The 7,390-nt window shown below is 36.3% G+C and overlaps 1 pseudogene; it reads left to right on the top strand.

The window, feature by feature from the left end:
* The first annotated feature begins 536 nt into the window (after nt 1-536).
* On the top strand, nt 537-1,294 carry LOC144370464 (FUN14 domain-containing protein 2 pseudogene; annotated as a pseudogene).
* Nucleotides 1,295-7,390: the final 6,096 nt, after the last annotated feature.

The following is a 7,390-nucleotide window of genomic DNA, read 5'->3' as shown; positions in this document are numbered from 1 at the left end:
GAAATCTTCCCTCAGGAAAGCAGGATTCTATATTAACCAACATGTGTCTAAGAGATGGATATAGATAGATTTGAGGATGTCTCTGAAAAATCCAACTTGCAGCCCCACTCCCCAGCAGCCAAGCTGGGAGTCAGTCGGTGCCCTGTCACCATCAGATAGCTTCATACCAGCAATTAAGTCCTCACCCCAAAATATGCACAGAGAGCAGTGTAGCAATAGATATTAAGCAAAGAATCTACCACCAACATCAAAGCAAAATATATAATTTTTTAAATCAGGAAATAGAGACAATATGGAAAACAGAAGAAAATTTCTAAAGAATGTCAATATCTTTAGATAGGAAATGCAAATAACATCCAGGAAACGAGAACAGAATACAAATACCAAACTGGAAGAATTAGAGAATAAGAAAGCTCTCTAAAAAGAAAATAAAACAGAATTATCAAAATAAAACATAAAAAATTGAAATCTATAGAAGATTCAGAAGCTTGCTAACCACACCAGCGAGGTACTCCGTGTCCTGCCGCACAGATCCTCTGCGAGTGGCCTCGTGAGAAGTGCTCGCCGAAATGGCTGCGTCCAGTAAAGGTAGCTTTGAGGGAAACTTTGAGTCGCTGGACCTTGAAGAATTTGCTAAGAAGCAACCATGGTGGTGCAAACTGTTTGGGCAGGAATCTGGGCCTTCAGCTGAAAAGTATAGCGTGGCAACCCAGCTGTTAATTGGAGGTGTCACTGGATGGTGCACTGGTTTCATCTTCCAGAAGGTTGGAAAATTGGCTGCAACAGCTGTGGGAGGCGGATTTTTTCCCCCTTCAGCTTGGAAACCATACTGGGAATATTAAAGTTGATTGGCAGCGAGTAGAAAAGGACATGAAAAAAGCCAAAGAACAGCTGAAGATTCGTAAGAGCAACCAAATACCAACTGAGGTCAAGAGTAAAGCTGAAGAGGTTGTGTCATTTGTGAAGAATGTTCTAGTGACTGGAGGATTTTTTGGAGGCTTTTTGCTTGGCATGGCATCCTAAGGAGGACAACTTCCATTGTTCTGATTTTTTTCTAATTAGCAGCCTCTACACTCCATCATAGGACATCAAGTCTCTCCTGTTCTCCCATGCCTTCCTCCCTGTTGTGTCAAACCTGAATTGGCTTCTATAGGCATCTGTTGGTACAAATAATACAGGCCCTGCCTGCTGTGAGCTTGATGATGATGGAAGAGACATTAGACATTAGCTCTCTTCCCAGTATACTCCCCACTTGGTCAATCTGTAGGTCAGCAAAAATGTCCTTTCCCTTATAAAATACTTACCAGAATACATTGCAAGATCATTTGCCATGAATGAGTCCTCAAAGGTTGTCCCACACTTGATTTGGAAAAGAAGCAGATAGTTAACTTATGTGCTGCATGGGAAGGAACTGAATACATTTGCCTTTAAGCATGAAAAATTTTGGTATCTTGGTGTGTATTTTATTTCTAGTTGGTTTTAGATCACAGAAAGAGAATCTATTTAAACCTGTTATAGTTATTCCGACAAAAAAAATGGCAGTCTAAGAACGATAAATGACAGAAATCTGAATATGAAATGAACTTATGCTAAAGGGTATATGCTGTACTGAAGGTATTGTATTTGGTAGGAAGATCTCTTAGGGAAACTAGCTGTTAGAAATACATTGTTGGGTGGTCAGAGAAATCATTTAAGAACATTAAGATACTATTCAGGAATGTTTTCCACCGTATCAGATAATGTGTTTCATGGCTATTTCCAAAGATTTGATTTATGGTAAAATGAATGATTTAGATAGGAGAAGGAAGAAGCTCTTTGATTTTTATTTCATAGAAAAGGCTTTGTGCTTTGAAATGTGAAGTATTATTCCTGTGTCACAGCATTAGGGGTAGTCATAGATCCTCGTTGTCAATTCTAATTCTTTATCCAGTTTGTATGAAATGCAGCATTTAATCCAGAATTTTATTTTATTTATTTATTTTTTGTTGATTTTTTAAAAATAAATGACAGTGGAATGCATTACAATTCTTATTACATGTATACAGTACAAATTTTCATCTCTTAAACCAAAATTTTAAATAAGCAACATTTCCAGACATTCAGAATTAAGAAAAATAATGATAGCACACATGAAATGAATTATTTCTGTCATCAAGTGAAGTCTGCGTCACTTGATGACACCCCTCCATTTCTCAGAATTATTCTTGAAAAATTTACACATACTTAACACATTTTGTTGTAATTCCAAATAAAATATCAGCTTTGGATAGTAAGTGAAAACTCCTTGTCCCAGGCCTTGAGAGCCCTTTCCCCATTTGTGCCCTTCAGTACCTGTCAGCATGTTCTTCTTCTCCATTGTCTTCATCTTTATGTCACAGGGCCAAGCACTTAATAAGTTCTGAGTATTTGCTGAATATATGAATTTTAACCTTCTAGAACAAAAACTTACTATTAAAGGTTAGTTTTACTCAGATGTAAATCTTAAAACTTGCAGTCAATCCATGTAAAATGAGGATATAGCTCATTTGGTAGAGTGCTCACCTAGCATGTACAAGGCCCTGGGTTCAATCCTCAGCACCACTACAAAAAAAAAGTTTTTAACTATCTTGAGAATGATGTATTGAATCTGAAAATTGAAACTACCAGCGAATGTGTAGAACTTTATAGAATTCACCTATTTGCATTTTCCTCATTAAATTACAGTAACATTTAAGGCAACAAAGTTATTTTGCTTACAATATGTGTGAATCATCGAATCATAATGGTATGAGCACCACTCTGCTACATATTTTTTCCATGAACTTAAAAATTATTTTCACTTTTTATTATGGAAATTTTCAAACACACATAAAATTAGAGAATACACTGACTTCCCCATGTATCTATCACCCATGTAAAACCACCATGAAATTTTAACTAACCAATTATTGTAAAACAAATACCAAATAATCATTTTATTGTATTTCAGTATATATTGTTAAAAGGTAAGTACTTTTTAAAATCATAAGTACAATACCTTATTATCAAGTCGAAAATCAATAATTCTCTAATGTCAAATATCTGGTTCAATATTTCCTCATCTCAAAAGTGTTTCACATTTAGTTCAAATCAAAATTTAAGGTCCATATTGCAATTGGATGGTATAAGTCTCTTTTAATTTATAGGTCCTCCTTTATTTTTGCTTGGAGTGTATTTATTGGTAACAGTTCCAATAATATATGTATATATATATATTCTTCCCTTGTTCCCTACATCTGTTTTCTGATGCCAGGGTCTCTGGTTTTGGTATTTATGGTGAGCATTGTCTACATGTATGGCCAGATAAACTTGTTTTGGATGTGTTTGGGGTTTTGGCACCTCCTGCTGGTGGGTATGTCAGAACATTATCCTTGAATCTTCAAGTTTGTGGACCCTTGTCCTGGGGCTTGAGAGAGCCCTTTCCCCATTTGTGCCCCTTCAGCACCTCCAGCACGTTCTGTCCTCTCCCAGGTCACTACAGCTCTGCACTGCATTTTCACTGCTCTGGCAGCCCTCCAACCCAGTGCCCCTCCCAGGATGGGACAGGGTAGGATGAAAACTTGAGACCTGTTAGATCAGAGCTGTAACATTTGTCTCTTTGCTGAGGTTGTGCCCAGAGTCAAAGGAGTGAGGTTAGCGGTCAGGGGCAGTTTCTGGCAGCTGCCTGCTTGGGCTCAAAAGGTTTGACTCTTAAGCTTCTAGTCTCCCCAAGCTCTGATTCTCTTTGCTGACCTTGAGCTCAAAGGAAACCTGCTTGACCAACCCCACTGTCATAAGTGTTACTGGCATTCTGATAATATGGTAACAAGACTATCCTTCATCCAAATGGCCATTGTTTGCTTGGACCTCCCACCACTCAGCTTCTGGATCTGAACAGTTACTATCTTGTGGATTCTGGAAGAAGACCAGACATATTCAAGATGGAGGAGTTTAACATAATTCTAGCTAACACTCCCTTAGGGCTGGTGCTTGTGGTTTGAAAGGCAGAGTTCCTGTGTGGTTAACTATTAATGTGCTTTTTGTTCATTCTTTTGATCAATGTTTGCCAGAAAGATAGGCATAAAAAATGGTTGAATTTTTATTTGCATCTTGTACTTTTTTTTACAGTTTGGGAAAATACCATGAGTCCCTGCTTCAAAAAATAGTACAGAGATGGATTTAGAATTTTTCAGTATCAGTGTTTTGGATGATCTGTTTCTTCCATGAGGGAAACTCCTACACGCAATCCTGTAGGAAAATTAGACTGTTCCCCTTTCTGATTCCCTGTCATGCATGTCCAGTATGATTTCTTGGAAATTAGGTCCAGAACTAAAAAGGGTTCTCTGCCCAATAGTCACTTACACAGTGTTAGTGTGAACTCTTGGAAAACAGGATGGAAACCTAATTTAGTTCTTGACCTGATTTCCCAGAAATCTTACAGTGTGGCTTATATCTGTGATGCCTTTATTCTGAAGGAATCATGAATTTACAAACTATTTTTCTAAAGAAAACAGTGTTGCACTTTTTTCAAATTTTTGACTTGCTAAAACTTTTTACAATTTTTAAATGTTAAGAAATGACATGATTATTGAGAACAGTACTTCTCAACCTTCTTTGCACATGGGTGTATCATCTGTAGAATTGTAAAATCTACTGATGCCTGGCTTTCATCCAAGAGATTCTGACTTCAGTGGTCTAGGGTACTGTTGTGGCAGCCTGAGGTTTCAAAATGTTGCAGATGTTTCTAATGAGCAGCCAGGACTGAGAGCCACTGAAGTAAAAGAGTTGGTAGCTGGTACTAATAAAAATATAGTTCTGCTATTAATGTGACTACTTAATAGGACTTCAATATCATTATAAATTAAGTGCCCTACAACTTGAGATAACTGCTACATACTGAACAAAAGTACGATATTACAGTTGACAAAATTTGAGTAGATGCAAGGAAGGGAATTTTACTGTGGCGCTTTTTTTTAAATCTCTAAAATAGAGGAGATCATAGTTTCCAACTTCCCTGAAGACTGAGTTTCATTGTTAATATCAACTCCTATCACATAAAAAGCATTTGAATGTTAAACCTTCTCTAATGGCTATTGTATTTTTATCTACATCATAATAATGGCTGAAGAGAATGAGATTGATTAAACCAATGGCTTCCAATAGATCTGTTTAAAGGAAGGAAAATTGTTTTGAATCTTTCAAAACTCTAAATACCTGGCAGCAGGGGGGGGCATTGTTAAGAAGGCCACAACTAAAACACAGAAAAGCCATCTATTTGATTTGTAATGGTAATGTAAATCTTGGCACCATGATCTATTGATAATTTTAAATGTAATTTAGATCCATAGATGATGTAAACATTATAGTTGTAAAATGCTTTATTAAATTGTTTTACTATTAAAAAAAGAAGATCCAATAAAAAAAGAAATATTCCAGGGATGGAGAAGGAGAAGAGAGAAGAAAGAGAAGAAGAAGAAGAAAAAGACATGAGCTACTGATTGGCAGATAGGAAAATTCAATAACAAATGCAGGAAATCCAATGCTTAACTAATAGAGGTGACATGAAGAGAGAAGAACAGAGAAAAATAGCAAGATATTAACAAAGAAATAAACTAGGATTATCCCAATAGGCAGATTATGAAGGCCCACTTAATAATCAATGCAATGTATAAAAAATTGTCTATAGCCAGGAGTCCTAATTATAAAATTTTACAATATGAGGGTAAAAATGAAAGAAGGAAGAAAATGAAGGAAGGAGGAAGAAGAGGAAGAAAGAGAGAGGGAGAAAAAAGTTACATGAAGTCCACTGGGGATGTGAATACCACTGGATTTCTCAACACCACCACCAGAAGTTAGAAGGCAGTAGAACAATGCTTCCAAAGTTCTGAGGGGGGAAAAATTGACTGTCAATCTAAAATTAAGTATTGAGATTATCCATCAAGAAAATTTGAGGGTAGAGCAAGATGTTTTAAGATACAGAAGAACACAATGATATATTTCTCATGCTCTCATTCCTAGGAACTATTAGAAGATGAGCTTTAGCAATAAATATATACTTCCATGCATATATATATATATATATATATATATACATGCATGTACATACACACAGACTGACACACATATGTGCATACACATGCAGAATACACACCTACAGAGAGACATTATAGACATAATGAATATGTACTGTGCATGTATACTTAATACACAGATACATAAACACATTCATATGCATATATACTTAGTCATACACACATACATTATGCAGAGACACAAACGTGCATGAATTATACATATGCACACAAATATATACACATTTGTAAATCATATATACATGCATTCATGCACTTATGCATACACATACGCACAATACACATAGACACATATACATACAGGCATACACAAAAATAAGGGGGAAAAGGAAAGTAAAGTAGGACTAGGAAGAGGAAACCAGAATAAATGGAAGGAAAAGTGAAGTAAAATCCTAAGAGAGAAGGGAGTAAAAAATACCAGACAGTTTCAGGAGGAAAATATTCAAGAAAAAAATAGAACTAAAAACAAAGTAAATGAAAACAAAAGACCCTAGTGGTTCTGCTTCTCAGGTTAAATCCTGCTCAATAATAAATTAAGCAAGTGAAAAAAATTCTAACTCTAGGAAAAGTAAAACATTTTTTTTTTTTTTGGTACAAAAGCAAAAATATAACCGTGCTACACTGGGTGGATTTGAATTAAACAATATTTTCCTGAGACTAATAATGTAATAACCAACTATCAATTTATCCTAAATGTGTGCTGTGATTGAGAAGGTTACACCAGTAGGTAGTTGGCATCAGAATGCTAATACCTCACCCAGGTGTACTCCCTCTTCACCCCTGGACTACAGTTACCTCTGCCCAGAACTCCCTTCTCAACAGAGCAAGGTCTGCTCCCCTATCTCACTCAAGTCTCTGCTTAAGAGTCACACTTCAATGTGGCATATATACACAGTGGAATTTTACTCAACAATAAAAGAGAATAAAATCATGGCGTTTGCAGGATGGAGTTGGGGAAGATAATGCTAAGTGAAGTTAGCCAATCCCCAAAAGACAAAGGCCGAAAGTTTGCTCTGATATAAGGTGACTGACTCATAGTGGGGTAGAGAGGGGGAGCACGGGAGAAATAGACGAACTTTAAATAGGGCAGAGGGGTGGGAGGGGAAGGGAGGGGACAGGGGTTAGCAATGATGGTGGAAGGAGATGGACATCATTATCCAAAGTACATGTATGAAGATATGACTGGTGTGAACATACTTTACATACAGAGATATGAAAAATTGCGCTCTATATGTGAAATAAGAATTGAAATGCATTCTGTTGTCATGTATTTAAAAAATAAAATCAATATTTAAAAAATA

The sequence above is a fragment of the Ictidomys tridecemlineatus genome, chromosome 14 (genome assembly GCF_052094955.1).
Source record: "Ictidomys tridecemlineatus isolate mIctTri1 chromosome 14, mIctTri1.hap1, whole genome shotgun sequence".
NCBI classification, from domain to species: Eukaryota; Metazoa; Chordata; class Mammalia; order Rodentia; family Sciuridae; genus Ictidomys; species Ictidomys tridecemlineatus.
The sequence above is the reverse complement of the archived record's forward strand: the minus strand, read 5'-3'. Positions and strand labels throughout refer to the sequence as shown.